The 24573-nt window shown below is 45.3% G+C and overlaps 1 protein-coding gene and 1 pseudogene across 1 annotated transcript in view; one reads left to right on the forward strand and one right to left on the reverse strand.

Annotated features, from left to right (window-relative positions):
• SIAH3 (siah E3 ubiquitin protein ligase family member 3) overlaps positions 1 to 24573 on the reverse strand; it is a 65377-nt gene that overhangs the window by 27522 nt on the left and 13282 nt on the right. The window lies entirely within an intron of this gene.
• Positions 24216 to 24307, forward strand: LOC136404753 (U6atac minor spliceosomal RNA; annotated as a pseudogene).

A 24573-nucleotide genomic window follows, 5' to 3' on the forward strand; every position in this document is an offset into this window, starting at 1 on the left:
ATAATAAATTTATGTATCTATGTATATGCATTCTTTTTTTCTTTTTGTATTTTTCCAAAGTTGGAAATGGGGAGGTAGTCAGACTCCCGCATGCACCTGACCGGGATCCACCCGGCGTGCCCACCAGGGGGCGATGCTCTGCCCATCTGGGGTGTTGCTCTGTTGCAACCAGAGCCATTCTAGCGCCTGAGGCAGAGGCCACAGAGCCATCCTCAGTGCCCAGGCCAACTTTGCTCCAATGGAGCCTTGGCTGCGGGAGGGGAAGAGAGAGACAGAGAGGAAGGAGAGGGGGAGGGGTGGAGAAGCAGATGGGCGCTTCTCCTGTGTGCCCTGGCTGGGAATCAAACCCGGGACTCCTGCACTCCAGGCTGACACTCTACCACTGAGCCAACCGGCCAGGGCCAATGCATACTTTCTAAAAGCAGCAATTTAACAGAGAGCTGATTGTTAAATATCTACCAGGACATCTCTTCATAGGTACCTCAAAACTTGGATACAACTCTGGGTAAAGCTAGGGAATCTTCCACTTGGCTAAGATTAAGGTTCCACTCTTGATGGAATGGAAACCTTAAATCTATATTAATTCGGTTATGGAAGAAAAAATGGTGCATTTATTTCACACCTCAAATTATGAATAAATTAAGAATTGTACCCATTTCTCAACCTAAAGAGCATAGTTGAGTCAAAAGCCTCTGTAGCTAGAGTCCCTGAGTTTGTGCCTTCAGTGGCACGTCTCACATGGCGAATAAGTGCACTTCCAACACTGTTGTAACAATATTGATGGTCCTTTCCTGGTCCTGACTCATAAAAGAAGTCGATAAGGGTCATAAGTCTTGAAGTGGACATAAATCCTGAGGCTGTCCTGCATAACCTTTGACCTTTTAGTGGCTGCTGCCTTCAGGCAATGGCTGAGCTGCTGGGAGTTAGGGTGGATGGAATGAGGATGCTGGAGGCTCCATAGAACTGAACCCTTTAAATGGACTCCATAATTTCCGTCCCACACTGGAAATTTATCGACTGTGGTTTGAATATCATTACAAGTACTCGACACTTTTTTTTTTTTTTTTTTTTTTTTTGGTGCCTGCAAATCTGCAGAATGAGAATCTCTGGACATTGTAACCAATGCCCCAGATAAATTGTATATGCCCATTGAAGACTGAGAGCTGTGCCTCATGGAGAAGTTGCCAGGCATCATCATGTCCACTCATGCACAGAATTGGCTGCTTCAAGACTGCCGGGAAGTTTCAGACAGGAGTATTATCATAGTAATTGGGACCATTTCCCTCTAGCCTGGCCATGACTCAAATCACGGGATACTGGGCTCAAAAGTGCCCTGAGTACTTACCCAAGAAGGTCTTATCTTCATACTGACCTAACAAAATGTTTACAATATAGTAATTTAAAAAAATAAGACAAGTTAAGCCTATGTATGCATAATGGTATTCAATGCTCTTCTTACTAAAAAATACAATTAACCATACTGCATTAAAAAATTGCTGGAAACATAAACACCAGAATATTAATTGTTATCTTTGGGTGGGATTATAGGCAATGTTTTCTTAGTGATTTTCTGTATTTAACAAGCATCCTTATAGAGCATATACTAGTTTTATAATTTAAAAATATTAATTAAAAATATAATGCTATTTTAAAAATAATGTGTGTGGGGGGGAGAGACAAAGAGAGAGACAGAGACAGAGCAAAGCAAAGGCAGAACAAAAACCACTTTCATTTAGAATTTCTCCTATCAGAAGTCCAAGTCTGGGGTTGTCACCCAGCCCTAGGCTCCTTATTTGTGCTAGTCCTAACCTACAGCACCCAAAGTTCTTAAACCAGTGCAGAGTCCTGGGGCAACACGCTGAAGGCACAATTCAGCAAGAATATTAATAACTGAGAAGCCTTCAGCTTAGATCACGATGGCCCATAGCTGAGGTTCTGCGCCTCCTAGGAGACTAAGGTCTTTGTCCTCCCCCAGGAGAAAGCAGGGTCCTCTTTTGCTCATCCCTTCCTTCATCTTCCATGGAGGTGAAATGAGCAGGCCCAGCCCTACCCTGCATGAGTCAGGATGTTCCACAATGGCTGGAGTGGATGGATGACTGTCTGCTCCTCCCGGGAGTCAGCTTTCAGAGTGCTCACATGAGGAATGGTTTGCAGCAGGAGCTCATACATATCCTGCCTTCGGTGAATGTTGTCCAGCTGATGTAGTGCTGCTGCAAACCACGCTGGATACTTAAAATCAAGGAGGCATGTTTCAAGCCCTGCTACCAGCAGCTGGTGTTCGGTGGCTTAGACATGGGGTATTGATGTGTTCTGGAATCAAAGCAAATCACCCACTGGAGATAGAAAAATGCTGCAACAGAAACCAACGTACCACTGAGATGTTAGCCCAGCATTTGCCTGGAGCTCGTTGATTTTTTCTACTCCCAGGTTTGGAGTCAGAGACAAACCCTTAGAGAAACAATATGCTGCTATACTCAGGTGACTGATGGGAGTCCAGAATTGATTATCAGCTCCACAAGAACGGTCACCTTGAATAAATTCTGCTTGTAAGATTTGGCTGTGCATTGTCACTGCCAATTCAGTTATAGGCAGCTGTGGAGAGATGAAGCACAAACCTCCCCTGTGCCCCGTGGCTCGTCCTCTCCATGGATCCTTAGGTAGAGTTGGGTCTGCACGCGCAGTGCCTGGAGGGCCTGGGACAGAATTTCCAGAAATCAGGCACAGAGTCACAAAGAAATGATGCACAGCTTGCATGCTCATATCCCTCTAGTTGTTTTCGATGGAAATATGGTTGAGGAGTTATTCTGTTACACCAAGAGAGTCAAAATAAGGAAGAAGTTAAGAGCATGAGGCTTGGAGACTTGGGGTCGAGCTCTGGTTCAGCTCCTCATTTGCTGTGTGACCTGGGAAAGTTACTTAACCTCTCTGAGCTTCAGCTATAAAATTAGCACAGTAAGAGAACTTCTGTCATAGGGTGATTTCAAGAATGAAGAGACATTTCTCACATTGCCTGGGACAGAGTAGATGCTCATCAGTGGTGAAGGTTGATGACAATGATGATGATAATCTGAACTTAGTGAGGCAGGATTAGTTGGAGGGGATGAGGAATGCCTATACTTGGTACTTTGGCCATGATGGAGGCAATAAACATTTCCTAAGAGAAACGAGTGTTTGCAGCCTAATTAGATTTGGAAAACTCTATAATCAGGCTTTGTTGATGGGACAAATAGACAACCTGGAAAGGCTGCCCCCTAAATGAAACTTTATGGGTGACATTTTCTTTGCATCTCCAGAAACCAGGATCTATGGCTCTGAAGTTATGTGTGGGACGGGAGCTTTCCTCACCACCCGCTCCTGTGTCTCTCTCCAAGGGGCCCGGGCTGTCCTGTCCCGGAGTTTGCTTCTTTCGGGTGTAACCTCTGCTCCTCAGGTGTTTCGGTCTCTACTGACTTGGGGCTCACAGGTCATTTGGGATAATAAGTTTTGTAAAGGGAGTGTGATCTGTGTCTAGGGAAGCAGAGGACCATTAACCTGGCTCTGCGGTGAGAAGGGTCCTGGGGTGAGCTGGACCCCCGTGGGGAGGCTTCGGAGATGCCTCAGCTACCGACAGGGAGGGGCATGTCACCTGGGCATGGGGCAGAGGACACATGTAGGGAATGGGAATGAGGCTTTCCACATGGACTCCTTTTAGCCCAAAGCCACTCATCCAAAGGACACCTGTTGGTTCCAGCGGAGACAGAGAAGAAGCAAGTGTCACATTCGAGCAGATGCGGGGACTTCTGAGGAGGAACTCCCAGGGGACCCCAGCTGTTGGGAGGCTCACAACACAGGGCCATACGTGTGGACATGTCCCAAGCCCGCTAGTTTTCAGTGGGCATTCACTTACATAATCTCTTTTTGGCCTCGCCCATCCCCAGGAGAGCAGATGGACAAGCACTCTGTGCCCATTATATGGACAAGGAAATAGAGTCGGAGAAGTTACATGACTGGCCTAAAGTCTCATGGCTAGGGCAGGGCAGGGCAGGGGCCAGGATGCGACCCCATTCCCGTCTATGCCTTGTGCGACCCCACTCCCATCTATGCCTTGTGCGACCCCATTCCCGTCTATGCCTTGTGCGACCCCATTCCCGTCTATGCCTTGTGCGACCCCACTCCCGTCTATGCCTTGTGCGACCCCACTCCCATCTATGCCTTGTGCGACCCCATTCCCGTCTATGCCTTGTGCGACCTCACTCCCGTCTATGCCTTGTGCGACCCCACTCCCGTCTATGCCTTGTGCGACCCCATTCCCGTCTATGCCTTGTGCGACCCCACTCCCGTCTATGCCTTGTGCGACCCCATTCCCGTCTATGCCTTGTGCGACCTCACTCCCGTCTATGCCTTGTGCGACCCCACTCCCATCTATGCCTTGTGCGACCCCACTCCCATCTATGCCTTGTGCGACCCCATTCCCGTCTATGCCTTGTGCGACCCCATTCCCATCTATGCCTTGTGCGACCCCATTCCCATCTATGCCTTGTGTTTTCACCTGAAAGAGGCTGAGAACCACGCCCTGACGTTTCCCTGGGACTTGGCACTTAGTTAGCAGCATTCATTAGTCCTTGGAGTCATTCTGGAGCAGTGGGTGGCTGGGATTATAATGATTATACTGATCATTATCATGACATAGAATCCTAGGGGCTGGGGGTACAGCCTCCTCAATGACATACTTTTTTGTGACACATGTGGATACACACACACACCCCAAAGAGCAACCAGGTAAGGCAGCTTTTGCTGAGTGCTCAGCGCAAGACCTGAGGTCCCAGCGCCAGCAAGCAGGACTTTCCTGGGGCTTCCTGATGCTTCGGTGGCAGAGGCCTTTGCAGAGGACATACACAGGGAGCTGACACAATCAGAGAAAGCTTTGGCCGTCTTCACTGGCTCAAGGGCAGGCAGCAAATAAACATGTTGAACCCCACGTGGGCTGGAACGTGAGGCCGCCATCAGTCCTACGGAGCGGAAGAAAGCGGGCCTGCTGGGCTCCAGGCGGGCTGCTGGGAAGTGACGGCCCCCGGCCCTTGCTGTCTGCACTGTCCACACTCAGCAGCAAACTGGCCTGGTCCAGCAGGAGCGTGGTGAACCTGCCCCAGGGCCGGCCTGACAGCCGGCTGGACTCCCTGCTCTGGAATGGTCTCACGCACCTGAGAGCAGGAGCAGGGGAGAGGCCTGGGAGGATGGGGGCTGTCTGGTTCCACAGCTGGGGAGCCCTGGGCTTGGTGCCCGGGAAACCTGGGTGCTGCGGTCTGAACGTTTGTGTTCCCCGACAAATTCATGTTGAAATCTCAATGCCCAATGTGATGATATAGCAGGTGGGGCTTAGGGGGGTGCTTAACTCATCAGGTTGGAACCATCAAGTATGGGATTAGTGCCTTATAAAGGAGGCTCCTGAAATCTCCCTGGCCCCTTGTGCCATGTGAAGATACATGACCCAGCAAAGGGCCCCCAGCCAACCACGTTGGCTTCAGCCTCCGGACTAAGCAATAAACTACTCTTCAGTACTTTGTATTAGCAGCAGAACAGACTAAGACACTGAAGAGGAGTGACCCTGGGGGCTGCCTCTGAGGTCTCCGGCCAGCTTTGTGATGACAAGCCCTCTGCCTAGCCTCACAGAGTCATTCATTTTTCCATTCCCTCATCTGTCTTCGTCAGTTCAAGCTGCTATAACAGAATACCATCGCCTGGATGGCTTAAATAACAGCATTTCTCACAGCTTTGGAGGATGCCAAGATGAGGTGAGAGCCCTCTTCCTGGTTTGCAGATGGCCATCTTCTCGCTGAATCCTCCCGTGGCAGAGGGAGCCCCAGTTCCTTTCTCTTCTTATAAAGGCCCTGGTCCCATCATGGGGCTCTACTCTCATCATCTTACCTAAACATAATGACCTTCCAGGGGCTCCACCTCCTAATAGCATCCCATTGGAAGTTAGGGTTTCAATATATATATTTGGGGAGGACAAAAACATGCAGTCCATGACGCCCATCCATTCATTTAAGAAGTGTTTTTGGAGCATAATACCCAAGATGCTGAGAATTCAGTGGGAGAAACCGACAAGTTGTTAAACAATTACATTGCCTGTAAGAAGTATCCTGACACGGGGGAGGCACTGGGTGTCGGAGGACATTTAACAGAAAAAACAGCACCTTCTTGGGGAATCGGGGAAGGCATCCCGGAAGAAGTGACCTCTCAGAAAATGGGCAAACAGAGAGAAACAGGACAGCAGGCTCGCTGACATGTTGCAATCTATTAATTTCATTCTTTCTCACTAACCCGGAACTTGGCTCCTCCCTATGCCCCCTTGCTGCTCATATACTTCTAGGCTGTTGGGAGAACCTATGAGTTTATTTGCCTATAAAGATCCAGGAAAAGAAAAGTCCATCAGTGTGGGTACTTGCTAGGGAGGGGCTGTACTGATGCATTTTATATCCCTGGATGTGATGGTTAATTTTATGGGTCAGTTTAGTTAGGCTAAAGTCCTCAGGTATTTGGTCAAACACCAATCCAGATGTTTCCCCATGAAGGCATTTTTTGGATGAGAGTAACATTTACATCACTAGACTCTGAGTAGAGCAGTTTGCCCTCCATGATGCAGGTGGGCCTCATACAATCAGTTGAAGGACTTAAAGAAAACAGCCTGACTTCCCCTGAGGAAGAGGGAATTCTGCCTGCAGACTGTATTCAGACTCAAGCTGCAATATCTACATTTCCCTGGGTCCCCAACCTGCCAGCCTACCCTGCAGATTTTGGACTTATCACTCCCACAATCACGTGAGCCAAGTCTTAAAATAAATCTCTCTTTTCTTTCTATAAATAAAGTTCTCTGCCTTTTATATAGATAGATAGGTAGGTAGGTGATTCTGTTCTCCAGAGAACTCTGACTGGGATAAATCCCAGCATCTTTAGGTTGTCTGATTCATTTGAAAGCATTACTTCTTATCCACCAGGAGAGACCAGGCTTTCTGGCTTTTTCTGATTACAGGTGTTCACACTAAGATCTCAGAGGCTTTGGTAGAAAAAAAAAGCAAACAAACAAACAAAAACCCTGAATTCCGTTCTTGCCCCAGCTATATTGAGACACTAGAGTCTTGACAAGTCGATGAACTTCCTGGGAACTGGTTTTTTCATCTGTCACACAATCAGCAGAGGCCATTAAGGTGACATGGGAGTGTAGGGTATCCTTATAAAAAAAATGACAACGGAGGCTTTTTATATCACCTTTTCTGGGAGCCAGGCCACCCATGAAGCACATCACAGGCATCATCTCATTTAATGCTCACAGTGAAGTCATGTCATCATCAACTCTGTTCTAGGGATGAGGAAACTGAGGCACAGGAACACTGAACTGACTGCCCAGGTCCACACAGGTGGTTGGAGGCAGGGCTGAAGGCCAGGTGGGGCCCTTCCATGTCACCTCTCTGCCAGACCTGGCCCAAGTCCGGCTGGAGCCAAAAGTGAGGCTGCCTCTAACCTGTGTTTCTGGTCTGTGCCACCACATTGCACACCCAGGGCCCCTCCCTCCTTTCACAAAGACTATAGTCATGGTGCCCTTCAGTCAGGCGACCTGGGGGCCTGTTTCTGCTGGCCTCTTCAGCTTAGGATCCTGGTGATTAGACTGGAATAAAAACAATAAGGTGTGGTTTATCCCGTGAGAACTTTTAATGTCCCAGCAAAAGAAGAGAGGTGTTTACAGCCACTTATTTCCACTAGCATGTGGACTAGAAAATGATGGGCATGCATCTATTTCTAGAAATCTTGTTATAAATCGAACAGTTGAGTTACAAAACCTTGAGGAATGGCATTCACCCAAATGTGAATGTCAACCCAGCCCTCTCGACAGAAGCACTTTCTGCCACGCCGTTAATAACACTTGCTCCACACTGCTCACCTTCGCCTCTGAGTATGGGGAAGGCTCACGGGGCTGCTTTCTGACACCACATACATTCAGCAAGGGGTTCCCTTCACTTCGGGTGGCAGGTAGCTGCTTTCCACCTGCTCTGGGACAGCCAATCCCAGCATGGCTGGGGAAGATGCTCAGAGAACAAGGACCAGAGGGAAGGAGTGTTTGCTGGGTACTGCATGTGCCTACAGGCAGCAGTAATGAACAATAACACATGGAGCACTTACCACTAGCTGCATAATTATGCCATCAAATCAGGTAATATTATCTTACTGCAAAGAGGCAGTGCTACATATTTACCACAGTGCTACAGAATTATTAGCTAGGGCCTTAATTTCCTAATAGGCATAATTAGTAACAATAATACCACAGGCCTTTTACTATTATTGAGGATTAAGTGCATTATTTACATAATGCACTTAAAATAGTGTCTTGATCACTGTAAGCACTTTAATATGCATAATATATATTAATACCTAATATATACACCATTTTATGTTTATATGTTTATTTCCCTCCTCCCAACTACCCCATAAGTCAGGCCACATTGCAATTTCCACTTTAGAGATGAGACTATGATCTGAGATGTGTTGGAGCCCCGAACTCATACTCCTGACCTCTGCGCATCCGTTGACCTGTCCCGCGTGTGGAAGGCTGCGTGCTTGTCGCTCACACTGCAGCAGGTGCTGTAGGTGCCGACCCCCTGCCCTAACCAGCCAACGCTTCCCTCTGCAAGTGCCTGTGGCTCTGCTCCAAGGCAGCTTTGACAAAGGGTGAAAAGAAATTGGGGAAAAACTACCCAGATTTTTCCTTCCCCTCAAAGGGACAGCTCTGAGTAGTGTTCCACACTGTTGCTAACAGGAACCCAGGGCGACTGTGCCCCGGTCACCCACAGTGGTAACTGCTCATGCATGTACCTTGTACGGCCGTCTTCCCAAGGAATGGGCAGTTCTGGAGTGCATCTGGGCAGCAACATTGCCCTACTTCTACCACTCCCCTCCTCTTCTCTGCCAGCACACTGAATACCCTCCTGCAGAGGACAGACTGTCTGCCTGGGCTGGGTCTTCCCTGGTGTCAGCTTCCCCAGAGGTGGCTCTCCCCGCCACCCCAGATTCTGGCGTCTTTGGAGTGACCTCACCAAGGAACAGCTCAGCTTGTGGGGCTTGTTTCAGTCATGCAGCTGCTGGCCTGGTTTTTCCAGAAGGCTGATTCTGGCCTGCTGGGCCTTTGCACATGATTTTCTGTCTCCCTCTCCCCCTGGCCAACCCAGACTCCCACCAGGACCTGCGCCGTGTGTGTGTGTGTGTGTGTGTGTGTGTGTGTGTGTGTGTGTGTGTGTATGGGTATCGTATGGCTAGAGTTATGTTCCCGAAAAAGATATTGACGTCCTAACCCCTAATGCCTGGGAATGTGATCTCACTTGGAAATAGGGTCTTTGTAGATGATCAAGTTAAAAAGGGATCATTACGGTGGGCCATAATCCAATATCATCAGTGGTCTTATCAAAAGGGTAATTTTGAACACAGAAACAAATACAAATAGAGAAAAGAGGATGGGAAGACACAGAGAGAATGCCACTGACAAGCCTAGGAACTCCTGAGGCCACCAGAAGCTGGGAGAGAGGACAGAGACTCTCCCTGACAGCTGGCACCTTGATTTAGGACTTGCAGTCTCCAGAACTGTGAGACAATGATGTCTGTTGTTGAACCCTCTAGCCTGCAGTACTTTGTTACTGTGGTCTTAGGACGTGAATACAGGTACCAATAGCCCAATCACAATGTGTTAGATTTATTTGATTTCTTGTGTCCTCAACTAAACCATCAGTTCCTTGGACCATACTGCCTCAGGATCTAGTACAGGGCCTGACCCACAGTAGGCAGTCAAAACATGTTGGTTCCATTAGAATAATTGGACTTTAAAGTGGAAACATCACCGGATTGAATTTTAACTGTTGTTCTAATTAACTATAACAAAGATGCAAATTATGAGCAAGCATTGTTTCAATGGCCCTCTTAATTATGTCATCACCTGGCTAATAGTCCCAGGAAATACTTGTTCATTATTGGGTTGATGATCAATAAAGTAGGGCAGAAAGGCAGTGAAACCAGGTAGGGGGAAAAAATAACAAATGTTTACTGCAAAATATCTGGAGGTTCTTTTTCCCGGGCCAAACTGATTCTAGGTTCTTATCTCTCAGCACCACCCTCCATGAGCAGTGCAGGGCCCCGGGAGGAGCCGCAGTAATTTATGAGGACCGTCAGCAACCGCCCCGGGGAATGCATCACACCTGTGTGCTCCCAGCTCTGACTGCGTGCCTCTGCTCTGGGGGCACGTGGCCCTGGCTGCAAGGGACTCAGGGCACCTCAGAGAAGTCTGGCCCCTGGAGATACAGACCCAAGCTCCCTAGTGTTGGCCCTGAGACGTGCCCGGCTTCTGTGACAGGGCACTTTCTGAAGACATTGGGGTCTCAACTCGGACTTGTATAGTCTCCTGCTCTCATAATTTGGGAACAGTGAGCAGAAAATGTGCAGTCTTTCTGAAATTTGATTTAGAGACTTGTTTCTTATATTTCAACCCAGGTTTCTTGTTTCTTATTTCCTCAGTAATCGTTCATTATGTTTTCTAGGCAGCATATTGGTTCATGTGGAAACACTGAGCTAAAAGGACTTACCTAGTAAATAAACTGCTTTTGAATTGAAATCTTTTCTCCTCTAAGCTTCAGCGCTGAATTACACTCAAGTAATCAATGGCATAAAAAACATGAGCTGAAGTTTTTATTACTATATACAGTATATATATATATATATATATATATATGGCTAAGAAGAAAGGCAAAAATAATATTAATATTAATAAAATAATTATTGCCTCTGGGCCATGAGATTATGGGGGCTTTAAATTTTTTATATTTTTGATTTCTTAGTTTTGAAAATGAGTATATATTTTTTATACAATCAGAAAAAAAGTTCCTTTTTAAAGACTCAGTCTTCTCAGTACAGATGACAAATACGTATTGTGTAGAAGCCGGGTGTGTAGCAGATTTGGGAGATAGAAACTCCTTCTTGTTCTGAGCCAGGAATGCCTCATTTTAAAGCTGCCCCCATGGCCTCCTGCCCCAGCCTTAAACATTACCTGCGAATGGTTCTCTTTATTTCCTTTGTTAAGGGACAAAGGCCAGAGGTCACATGGACTTCCATGGACGTCTATGTTTGGGTCATCCCAGAGAGAAGCAAACACTAGGGCCCATTTTAATGCCCCTGTGGATGGACAGCTCTTCCTTAGGTTTAACTGGTTTCTTCTGCTACATATTAAAGCTGTTAGTTCTTACTTGAACCTTAACAGAGGTGGGCATCCAATTCTATAATAGCCCTGGGTCTACTTGCATAGTAACATAATTACAACTCCTATTTGCATGATGCTAAAGAATGGCGGTCTCTCAGCTTTACCTGTGTAATTGAAACTGCCTGGTGAGCTTTCAGCCCCAGCCCCCCACATGCTGACTTAATCTGTGCATGGTGCCCCCTCCTCCCTGCCGCTTCTCCTGAGTCTCAGCCGGCACTGAGAACCTCTGCTTCCCCCATGAGTTTTTAAAGCACTTGGCCACTATTTCTGTTAATCCGCAGAACAGCTACAGGCAAGGTGAGCCTGCCCCAGTTTCCAGTCAAACCTTTTTATAGCCACTACTTTAGAAACCTTAAGTCTCACTCTACCCCTGGAGCGTTTCCAATTTCCTTTTCTTGTGTGAAACCTACAACTGATATGCCTTCCAGCTTTAAAATTCTCCAATTATCTGAATGTGTACTCTGGGCCCTAGAGAGCTTGGTCTATTCCACCATTCCCCAAGCACTGGGAACATTTTGGTGTCAAACTTTCCCTGTCTAGGAAGCCTTCCCAGATTTCCCCACCAAGCATTACCCTCCCCTCCCTTTAAGGCAGACACCAAAGGATTCAAATGGCCATAGGGCAAGCAGGTACTGTGAAAATTTATGTCTGGTGGTTTAGTTCTGAAGGCCCCACATAGGGGGTAGTGCTGATTTGTATCAAAAGAAGGGCGTCTGTCCCACAAAGGCCCTGGCTTTGACCCATGACTCAGGCAAATTGCTTGCCAGATCCAGTTTCCGCTCTGTGGTATCAATGGGATGATGTTTTCGTGACTTACATAGTAACCTGACAAAGTTCAAAGATACACCTTTCCTTTTTTTTTTTTTTCTTTTTCCGTATTTTTCTGAAGCTGGAAATGGGGAGGAAGTCAGACAGACTCCTGCATGCGCCCAACTGGGATCCACTCAGCATGCCCACCAGGGGGTGATGCTCTGCCCATCTGGGGCATCGCTCTGTTGCAACCAGAGCCATTCTAGCGCCTGAGGCAGAGGCCACAGAGCCATCCTCAGAGCCATTCTCAGAGCCGGGGCCAACTTTGCTCCAATGGAGCCTTGGCTGCGGGAGGGGAAGAGAGAGACAGAGAGGAAGGAGAGGGACACCCTTTCTTTGATCTTCACAAGAACTCAGGGCAAATTTTTATATCTGGTTTTACAAACTAGTCAAATTTGACTTTAAAAAGCTTTAAGTGACTTGTTCAAAGTTAAACAAATAGAAACTGGCAGAACTTGGTTTTGAAGTAGATGCCTATTACCTCCCAACCCTTTGTTTCTCTCTTCCATATTAAGTTCCCTAAATGTATCAATACTGTTCCTCATTTCAAAGGGTTATTTGTAGGATTGAATGTGATAAGTCCCAGCAGCAGGCTGGGCAGCTGCCAATAAAGCATTGCTATTAAAGCAAATAATAACAGAGTAACCATCACATCCTTGCCCTTTTCTTCCTTCTTTCTCCCATTTCTATCAGCTGAAAGGTTTGAGCCTGACCTGATCTAATCAAAGCACAATCTCTGGGTCTGGGACCAAGGTTTCAGCACTTATTTATTTTCTTAAGCTTCCTAGATGAGTCTAGCATGCAGGCAGACCAGGGAAGCATTGGTAGAAACATGCCACGCACTAAATTTCTCCGGACTGCCAGACCACATCACGTAGAAGCAGCACATAAAGACAGTGATGTGATGTCCTTGGGAAAGTGCACTGGAACTGGAAAAATCCAGTTTTCAATCGGCTCTACCGCTTACCGGAGAAAGGGTCTTATTCTCTCTGTGACTTGTGTTCCCTCATTTATTAAAAAACAAAAGCAGAACAACAGGCCATCTTCTACTGTCTCCACAGCTGGGCTGAGAAGCAATTAAGAGAACTAACTTGCCGGAATGGATTCACATTAATGAATGCAGAACATTATACAAAAAGTAAGGTAATAGAACAGTTTTAGAGGTGCTTAATAAATACTTATTGATTTTCATGAGATCTTACTGACCCATCTTTTCTTCACTCTTAAATATGAAGCCAGGGGAAATAAATAAGAAATATCATTGCACCTCACACTTCAGGACTCCCCAGGCATCCCACATTAATAGGTCTCTTCAGCTGTCCTCTAAGTGCTAATAATTCCTGGGTGTTTGGATGGTAGCACTTTCTCCCAGAGATAACTGACCCCAGCTAAGAGCCCAGCTCCTTCCCAAATCTCATTACAATCAGCCTGATGGCAGACAGGCTTCAGAATGTAACAAAATTGGAGCTTTTAAATCATTATCTCGACTCTGGGAGACTCACATTAATAAATGGGAATGAAGAAGAGAAAGAAAAGGCAGGAAGGGGTGTGCAGCCTCCAAGCCTGAGCTTCCACCACACTCCTCCCAGTAACACACTTTGAGGGAAAGTGATTTTTCCAAAGCCAGGAGGAGCCCAGCTTCTGACTAGGTAGGAGAATGTGCTTAGCATCACCTCAAGGTGGAGGGTGTTTTGTGTGTGTGTGTGTGTGTGTTTCTGAAATTGGAAACAGGGAGCCAGTCAGACAGACTCCCGCATGCGCCCAACCGGGATCCACCCGGCATGCCCACCAGGGGGTGATGCTCTGCCCATCTGGGCCGTTGCTCTGTTGCAACCAGAGCCATTCTAGCGCCTGAGGTAGAGGCCATAGAGCCATCCTCAGCGCCTGGGCCAACTTTGCTCCAATGGAGCCTTGGCTGTGGGAGGGGAAGAAAGAGACAGAGAGGAAGGAGAGGGGGAGGGGTGGAGAAGCAGATGGGCGCTTCTCCTGTGTGCCCTGGCCGGGAATCGAACCCGGGACTCCTGCACTCCAGGCCAAAGCTCTACCGCTCTACCACTGAGCCAACTGGCCAGGGCTGAGGGTGTTATATTGAATTGACCCTTTCATCTTTGCCAATTAGTGCTCCAATGACCCACATCTCCTAGCTCACCTTCCTGCCAAAGTAAAATAAAGGCAGGGAAAAATTAAAAAGTCAGTGTTTTTATGAGTCACGTTGGTGAGCTGTGGAGTGACTGTGGAGGTAGCAGTTTCTGTTGCTGAACTAGATTCCTTCTTGTTGTTTTCCTGAGCTTCCGGGCTTACTCCTCACCTGTTCATTCATTCTACAAACATTAGTACACACCTGTCGTAGGTAAGGCACCAGGTGGGCCTGCAGAGAATCCAAAGATGAAAGTCTAGTCATGCTTCTACTTCCTACTTATCTCCCAGATCAATTCTGTTCCCTATCACTCAGCCCCCTCTGCAGTGTGGGTCCTTGTCACTTCTTTTCTGGTTATTCCGATGCCTCTAATGGGTCTCCTGTTAGCCCGCAGTCCCTCCACCCCAGTGGTCCTCACTGTTAATGCACTGGAGACACCACTCCTCATTCACTGCTCCACCAACGAGTTCCCAAGGGTCTAGGGCGGGGACCCTCCTCAAAGACCCTTTGTGTCTGCGCAGACCCTCCCCTTTCCCCTTGTCACAACTGCTCCAGCCCTGGGCCTTTGTCATTATCCTGCTTTGTCTATAGGACGCCTCTCTTTCTGCTCCTTTCTTGCTACTTGGACTCAACCTCTAATACCCAGGTTTCCTCCAGAGGCTCCCACACACATAGGCAAAGCCCAGAGCCCTCAGCACTCGGAGACCCTGGCCTTCTTCCCTTTAGTCCTCAATGCCCTGGACCTGTGACTATGCTTCTTGGTTTCTCCCTGGCCTCTGACTGGAGGTGTGTTTCCCTGAGCCTTGCAGGGCTGGTGAGCTCATGTGCCATTTATTTAGAGACTTTCCTGGATGAACCAGACCACAGAAGCTCATTTGAATTCTCTGTAAAGCATTACCATAACCTGATGTATTTATTTAGTTTTTTCTTCCTCCCTAGATTAGATTATAAGGCTCATGGGATCAGAGACTAATTTATCTCATTCACTAATATACCACCAGAGCCTAGGACAGTGCCTGGCATATAGTAAGTGAGTGGATGGATGGATGAATGGATGAATACCCTTGTCTGAAAGTTAAGCTCTTTGAGAGCCGAGATGCTCTTTATTTTCTCTCTCAGTGCCAGAAATGGTTACTTGTTCTTGGCAGGCAGTGAGTAAAGGTTTGAATGTACAAATGCTCCTCTTAAAGCTTCTAGGCCTCAGTGGTGAAGCCCACTTCTTCTTTTGAAGTTGAATTAAGAGAACAGTGTAATTTAACAGAAGTATAGTAAGGAAGTCATATTCAGTATTTCTGTGAGACTCAAAAACTGCTATCCTAGCTCGCCTAATATAAGAACCATCAAGCCCTGACCGGATTGCTCAATTGGTCAGAGCATCATCCTGAAGTGCAGAGGTTACCAGTTGGATTCCTGGTCAGGGCACATACAAGAACAGATCAATGTTCCTTTCTCTCTCTTGCTTGCCAAAATCAATCAATTAAAAATTTTTTTTTAATATAAGAACAGTCAAAATCTCTTCTTCAACCCCTGCTGAGCTTTCGTGTGGACTGAGATGAGACCCAGGACACTACCCTAAGGATTTAAATGCAGCCGGGACAAGGCAAGCTTCTTTTGGGCTGATGTAAATCCCACCGTGAGAACATAAAGGTCTTTTTCAATAAGCTAATTTCAACAGTGTGCTTTATTTCCCTTAGGATTGGATCCAGTTGAATTGTAATGCCTGATGGTGAAGAGGAAAACTTCTTACCATACAGAAAAGTCGACACCTGAACCAAGTGTGGTTTAAAAGAAATCTGTTGGTGAATAGAAGTGGTATTGACAGAATAGTTAGAAGGAAGGAGAGTTTTCAACAGAACGAATTCATTTTATTGCATTTAGAAAGCCTGTACCTTAAAAAAAGATCCATTCATTTCGAAGTTTTGTAAATAATAATATAAACAGAATCACTTTAAAATGAAGCTAGAGCTGCCATGCCGGAGGAACGGCCTTGCCCGTCTGATGCCTCACGCCCTTGGAATGTTAAAATCAGGCTAGATGACCTTTGGACGGTCCCTTACCAACCTCATTTCCCAAAGAACTGTTTGCAAAGGTAACCAGAAAGCAGATATTATGATATCGGACTAATGAGGACTGGGTTGAAAATTAAAAACATTGTTTGGAATTAACATCACTATGTTACTTGCACCAATGAAAATGCCTTCTTTTTATTGATGCAATCGTCCCCACTCCCTTTCTCATAAATATCCTTTGGCTTTGTCTCCTAATCAGAACATCATTGGGGGTTTTGCCTGAATTAATGATTCTAGAATAGCTATTCTTACTGATCTCAAATAAATGCTTATTTGCCTCTCGCTTCGAAATTTTCTTTTATTTCAAGTATTGTAATAAACAACAGCTTACATAGCTAATTTAATAGTCGTGAATGTAGCTAATATAGTAAAGAACCCTCACTGAGCACAAACTCTTTTCATGTCTCCCACCGCCCTGTGAGGTGGAAGTGTTGGTCTCACCCACTGTGCGTTAGGTCAGATGAGGTTTATGAGGCTAAGAGACTTGCTCAAGAACATAGAGCTGGCAAGCCCATGCTGACTGACTCCAAAAACTACTTGTGTATAAAGTGCATTCATCTCAAGTGTTTAGCTCGGTGAATTTTAACATGTGCATGACCCAGTAGCCACACTCAGACCAAGGTGTAGAACGCTTCCAGTACCCTGGGAGCTTCCCGCACGCCCCTCCCAGGTAGTTCTTCCACACACCCCTCCCAGGTAACCCCTCTTCTGACATCTGTCTCCATCAATTATTTTGAGGCAAAATCGTCTTGCTTGTGTCCTTTCTAGCATTTAATTTTTGCTCAGAGAAGATGAAAGGGTACTTCTCTTTCTGAGATCTGCTAATAAATATACACATATGTATACCTTAGTTTGAGTAGCAATTTCCTTGTGTTTTTAAAATTTTGTGTTCACAACACAAGAACCATTTCCCATGATCCCCCTCTTAGAGAGAACTTCCTTCCTGCCTGGCTGAGGCACAGGCCACCCCTGCACATTAGGGGGACCCAGAGCAGAGGTTAAATAGAGGCCCCATGACCATTTGTCTAGAGTTCCGGAACATGGTAGTGGAGACAGTCAGTCATGGCTGCAGGCTGAGCGGCCCCGCTCCTTTCTCCCCATTTTTGGCCCCATTTCATACTTGATATATGTATGTGACCACCCAGCCTGTACATCTAAGTTCTGTCCACAGTCTCCACAGAAATGGAGCCTTGAGTACCTGGTAGGCCGAGGGAGATGCATGCTGGTGGCATAGCGAACCCTTGAGACAGACAGATCTGCAGGAGACAAGCTCTACACACCCACACAGAGGCCTGGAAAGGGAAGAGCAAGCTCGGGGCTGCACATTCTTCATGCCCGCAGGGTGGACACACCTGGAAGAGGACCGGATGAGACCTGTGGGGCTTGGGGCTTAGGATGTGTTCTTTTCTGGTCTCAGGGTGGTTCACAGAATTGAGATAATCTGTCTCAATCAAGAATCAGTTCTCTTCATTCTCACATTCATTTCATTCAGCATTTATTTATTTATTTACTAAGGGCCTATTACGGGCAGTGGTACAAAAATAGAGATCAGACACTGTCTCTGTTTTCACAGTTATGTTTCCTGGGGGACTCAGACATCATTCAAATATCCCAACACCAGAGGATGTACTTTGAAGAGAAGGAGCATGGGGTTTTGAAAGCATATAACCAAGGGACCAGACCTCTTCTGAGTAATCTGAAAAGGCTTACTTTAGGAATGTGGAGGAGCATTCTAACGGCCCAGTGGTGGGAGGGAGCAAGGCGAACAGTAAGGCTAAACCAACCCCGAGTGGTTGAGAGTGAGAGAGAGAGCAGAGTGGAGTGATGCCATGTGGGTAAGGTCCTGCTATGCCCAGCTTCATTCAGAGACTTAGCCCCTTTTTTTAAGTGAAGTGTTTAATATTTTTAAGTGTAACACCCAGTGGCATTACTTACATTCAGAATGTTGTGCAACCACCACCACTATTTCCAGAACTGTTTTTATCATTCTACATGGAAGCTCCCATTTTTCCTTCCCTTTAGCCCCTGTCTGATCTAGTTTTTGTCTCTATGAACTTGCCTATTTGAGATATTTTCTGTAAGTGGGATCATGCATATTGTCCTTTTGTGTTTGGCTTATTTCATTTAGCATCGTATTTTTGAGGCTCATCCATGTTGTCACATGTATCAGATTTTCATTCCTTTTTATGGCTGAATAACATTCCATTTCATGTACAGATCACATCTTGCTTATCCATTCATCTGTTGATTGACAACTTGGGTTGTTTCCACCTTTTGGCTATTATAAATAATGCTTCAGGGAATCCTGGTCAGCATCTAGATCACCACTGTCAGCTAGAAAGTCAGAGCAGAAGATGAAGGAAACTGGAAAAAAAAATTGGGAAACTGGTGAAGAATTTGGGACCTCTTCCATGAGGTACTTGTTAAGTAGGTATCTTGAAGATTTTTTAAATCTCTCCTTTATACTGCCACCCTCCATAGCAGGCCCTCAATAAATAACCATTCACTAGTAGTAGAAGCTCGACAAACAGACACATGAATGAATGGGTTGCTCCATCTTTCCTTCCCTCTTGCCCCAAATCCATTGCATGGTCAGCGCTGTGAAGACCTGGCAAGGGTTCTACTCCCTCCGGGGCTCTTAGGCTCCTGTCCAGTAAACCCAGCAAACAATCCTGGCTCTCTTTTGGTCCTGAACCACTGCCTGCCGTGACGGTTATTCTAAAGGGTGTTCGTAAACTCTGCAAGAAATTAAAAAAAAAAAAAAAAAGGTATGTTGCCTTGAATCCTTTTTGGAACAAGGCAGAGCTAGGCAAACAAAAGGCTGAGAAAAGGAGTAATTTATCCAAACAATACTCTCCATCCACATTGTGATTTAAAGATCACAGAACACTTTGCCAGATATTTTCTCATTTGATCCTTGCAATAAGCTGTTGAGGTTGGTAGGGTAAGTACTTGTACTCCATCTAGGTTTTGCAGGAGGGGACAGATTTAGAGAGGTGAGACGCCCCGCTGAAGGTCGAAGCTGCAGTGTCAGGGAGGACTGAGCCCAGCTCCGGTTCCTCCTTCCAGGGCCCAGGGCGTCATGACGTGATGACGTGAGGACGCACCTGGCCTTGCTGCCCCCAACCTGCTCAGGTTCCTCTGGGAAGGCTCAGCCAGACTTCTAATAATCAAGTTTCCTTGAGGCGTTCTCACAGACTTTTGGCTAGACTTCCCAAAAGCTGTTCTTGCAAAATGCTTTCTTATTTTTTGCCCAATCAGTACTAAGGCAAAAAAATAAATAATAAAAAATTTTTTTTTCAAAAGTCCTTCTATTCTTTCTTTCTGTACCAGCCAGCCTGCCTGGTAAAGCCCATTTAGTTCCTGAAATTCAAATTGGAAACTGCCTTCTGTTCTCATTAGTTGGGGTTGTAGCAGTCATTATATTCTAAACAATTAATCCCTGAATGCCAATTTCTTACTAGAATTATCCTGGACTCCACAACTGGTTTTCTTAGCAGCAAGGCAGAAGCAATTATTTCTGGCTTTGTAACTAAACATGCTGTGCTTGGCACTGTACAATGTTTTCATTATCATTGAGATATCAACATTTATCTCTATGGGGGAGAGAAAAGGCTGTCTGATTGTAAAGGCTAGGCAGTCACACAGACCTGTTTACAGACATCAACAGGCTCCCTGGGGCTTCTTCCTTTTGCTGGGAGAAAAGGAACAAAACCCCCAGGTCATAAACGCTCTGTGTTCTGGGACTGGCACTCTCGGAGAAGTAATGGAAAACCCCGGCAAAGAGGAGACAGAGGGCTCTCAAATTACATGAGCTTGGGGCCATTGCTGAGTCAGTATCCTTGTTCCATCGTTAGGGGGGCTCCCCTCTAGGGTTCGCAGTTCAGTGTCTGTGTGGAACAAAACCTTTCCTCCTACCCGGAGCCAGCCTTAGGACTTCGGTGGGGCCTGTGGGATCCCCTGTCTCACCAGCAGGGAAGGCAGGGCTGCTTTGGTTGGGAGGCTCCAGAACAGGTGGGCAGCTCAAGCCATCCTGGGCTGGAGAGGCCCCGCTTACCTTCCTATGCATTAACCCAAACTTCAGGCTCCTGGATAGGTGGTTTAGAGAAGTCAGAGGAGGGACTCTGGCCAGGCTCCCGAGTTCACCCACGATCCTGGCTCTATCACTCGCTGCCATGTGGCCGAGAGCACATCGTGTATTCTCTCTGTCCCTCATTCCTCATCTGTCAAGTCGTGGTAATAAATGCTATATTTCACAGGGGTTATTTTGGCGACTAAAAAAATTAATATTTGTAATTAGAACAGTGTGTCTGACATACAGTAAGTGCTGAGATCAATGTAAAAGAGAGCATGGAGTGCTGCCTCAAGCCGACAACACAGCTTCAGAATGATCTGATGGTCCGGGCAAAGATTTCACTCCTTGGACAACAGAAGAGCAGAAGTTTGGGAAACAAGCTTTGAAAACATACCCAGTAAATACACCTGAAAGATGGGGGAAATAGCAGCAGCAGTGCCTGGAAGGACAAGGAAGATTGCAGGAAACGGTATCAGGGACTTGCCAGGATGGTAAAGCAAAGAAATATGCTCAAGAGCGAGTACTCAGCACAAGTGCAGCCAGAAAGTGACTCATGACAATCTTTGTTGTGTGTGCATTTTTACTATAAAACTAAAAATTCTATAAAAAGTAGAAAGTAAGCAGAAACTTTCCTTTAACCGCTAAAGGGACCTTTTTTTTTTTTTTTTTTTTACAGAGACAGAGCGAGTCAAAGAGAGAGATAGATAGGGACAGACAGGAAGGGAGAGAGATGAAAAGCATCAATCATTAGTTTTTTTGTTGCGCATTGCGACACCTTAGTTGTTCATTGATTGCTTTCTCATATGTGCCTTGACTGTGGGCCTTCAGCAGACCGAGTAACCCCTTGCTCGAGCCAGCGACCTTGGGTCCAATTTGGTGAGCTTTTTTGCTCAAACCAGATGAGCCTGCGCTCAAGCTGGTGACCTTGGGGTCTCAAACCTGGGTCCTCTGCATCCCAGTCCGACGCTCTATTCACTGCGCCACTGCCTGGTAAGGCTAAAAGGACTTTTTAATGTTCTTTTGTCCCCGTTAGGTCTTGGAGTCCACAAAATAGATAATAAAGAAGAAAAAGAAAGATACCTCATCCCCTAAACCACAGAGCCCCCTGACTCATTTAAATGCACCAGCAAACCAAGTCCAAACCCATGTTTCTTTAAAAGTCAACCTTTGGCATCATGGTTGGGAGTGACTGTTCCCACGATACTCAAAAAGTAGAATTTAAAACATTTCTCAACAGCAAGTAGGGAACTAATCTTCAGGATTCGGAATTAGTAATCTAATTCCTAAGCAGTTAAAATGAGAGCAGCTCTAATGCGGTAGATGAAAGCCAAGACTGCTAGATCCCTCTTTCTCCTTTCACTGCATCACTGTTAGGACCTAAGGACTAAGTGTGCCTCACACCTGGTAAATATAATAACAGCAGCAGCACAAATAATAATAACGATAGTTATCATCCAGGTAGCATTTACCCTGTGCAAACCACTGTCCCAAGCAATGTACTATATTAACTCATTTAGCCCTTACAACAATCCTAGGAGATGGATACTATTATTATCCCCCTTTAACAGATGGGACAACTGAAGCATTAAAAAAGCTAAGTTGCAAGTCGAAAGTCACGGGACTGACAGAGGCAGTAGCTGCACCCACGTAGTGTGGCTCCTCAGTCTAACACTTATTATCACGTTATACTTTATTGTTTCATTGACCCCAACCATGAACCTAGACCCAGTCCAGGCTCAGAAACTCAATGCTGTCTTCAGGCAGGAGGTATACGGGGGGTTTGGAATCAAGTCTCACTGCTTGTCCAGCTCTGGCTTTGTAACTTGACTGTCATCTTCACAGAGAGTTTCTGGCTAAGAACAGGCATCAGGAGACAGACTTCGTCTCTCTCCACATTCTTGAGCTTCTATCTTGACAACCTACTTGGTTCTACCACTTATTTGCCTTGTTCTCACGGTCCTGAGCCTTCTGTTTATTGATTAGATCCACATTTTCTAAGCACCTACTATATGCCAGTCATGTATACCAGGGCTGTGGACACAGAGCTCTTGGGAGATTGGCATCTGATAGAGACACAGATGTCCACACAAATAACTGCATAGAGAGAAAGAGTGTGAACGCTGTGATTAAATCTTTGAGGATCAGTGAGGCAGAATGAAGAGGGCCTGGTTCTCACCCAGAAGAGGGGTTTATTAGACAGACTTCACAGAGGAGGCACTGTGGGCTGCTTCCTGCTGCTGCCTTTCCCTTAAGCCAACCAGGTGACTGTAATTATTTGCTGGTGGTAACTTTGCAAAAATCTCATCCTGCCTGCTTGGACATACCCATGTGACCTCAGAGAGTAAGAAGGAATGGCTGTTGTCATATTTTTTATATTTTTAAAATTTTTGTGAAATTGAGGTGACATTGATTAATAAGATTATATATGTAGTAGGTTTCAAGTGTACAAGTCTATAATACATCCTCTGTATATTGTACTGTGTGTTCACCATTCAAAGGCAAGTCTCTTTCCATCACCATTTATTCCTACTTTACCTGCATCTACCTCTTCCCACACCTGTTTCCCTCTTGTAATCACCATTCTGTTGTTTGTGTCTATGATGTGGGGTGTTTTTTCTTTGCTTAATCCCCTCACCTTTTTCACCCAGTTCCCAACCACTACCCCTCTGACAGCTGTTAGTCTGTTTTCTGTATCTATGAGTCTGTTTCTCTTTTGTTAGTTCATTTTGTTCATTAATTCTACATATAAGTGAAATCATATGGTAATGGTCTTTCTCTGACTGGCTTATTTCACTTAGCGTAATACTCTCTAGGACCCTCCATGCTGCCGAAAAAGGTAAGATTTTCTCTTTTTTAGTGGCCGATGGTGTTCCATTGTGTAAATGCACCACTGCTTTTTTATCCACTCATCCACTGCCAAGTACTTGGGCTGCTTTCAAATCTTGGCTATTGTAAATAATGCTGCAATGAACATAGAATAGGAGTGTGTATGGTTTTTTTTGAGTCAGTATTTTGGGTTTCTTCAGATATATTCCCAGAAGTAAAATTGCTGGGTCATAGGGCAGTTCCATTTTTAACTTTTTGAGGTAACTCCCTACTGCTTTCCACAGTGGCTGCATCAATCTGCATTCTCACCAGCAGTGCAGGAGGGTTCCCTTTTCTCCACATCCTCCCCCATACTGTTGTTTGTTTATTTACTGATGATAGCCATTCTGACAGGTGTGAGGTGATATTTCATTAATTTGCAATTCTCTGATGATTAGTGACTTTGAGCATCTTTTCATATGTCTATTGGTCATCTCTATGTCTTTTGGAGAAGCATTTATGCAGATCTTTTGCCCATTTTTAATGGGATCGTCTGTGTTTTTGGTGTTGAGTTGTATAAGTTCTTTATAAATTTTGATTTTTAACCCCTTATCAGATGTGTCATTGACGAATATGTTCTCCCATTCAATGGGTTGTCTTTTCATTTTGTTGAGTGCTTCCCCTGCTGTGTAAAAGTTTTTTAGTTATTGTGGCCCCATTTGTTTATTTACTTATTTTTTTGTTTCCCTTGCCCAAGGAGATATATCAGGAAAAAATATTGCTATGAGAAATATCTGAGATTTTACTGCCTAAGTTTTCTTCTAGGATTTTTATAGTTTTAAGTCTTACATATACGTTTTTAATCCATTTTGAGTTTATTTTTGTGTATAGTATAAGAAGGTGGTCTAGTTTTATTTATTTATTTTTGCTCATATCTGTTCAATTTTCCCAACACTATTTATTGAATAGACTATCTTTACACCACTATATGTTCCTGTCTCTATTGTCAAATGTTAATTAACCATAAAGGTGTGGGTTTATTTCTGGGGTTAGCACTCCCCTTGACAAGAATAGAAGAGGCTCTTGGGTCTAACAACATATATATATATATATATATATATATATATATATATATATATAATATATAGTTAAAGCATTGCACTTACATTTTTTTTCCAATTCAAAGAAGAGATGAAGTTATTTATCAAGGCTGAACTTAATTCCATATTCCAGGAAGCAAAGGAGTTTGGTCAAAAACTCTAAAACTTAGCAGAGCACAGTGATCCTTAGGTGAGAGATAATGTTGTATGATTAATACCCAAATTCTGAATAGCTGAATGTTCTCACAAGATCTTGAGCAAATTTTGGTGTTATAATATGAAACTAATGCATATTATAACTCTAA

This window comes from Saccopteryx leptura, chromosome 4 (genome assembly GCF_036850995.1).
Source record: "Saccopteryx leptura isolate mSacLep1 chromosome 4, mSacLep1_pri_phased_curated, whole genome shotgun sequence".
Lineage (NCBI taxonomy): Eukaryota > Metazoa > Chordata > Mammalia > Chiroptera > Emballonuridae > Saccopteryx > Saccopteryx leptura.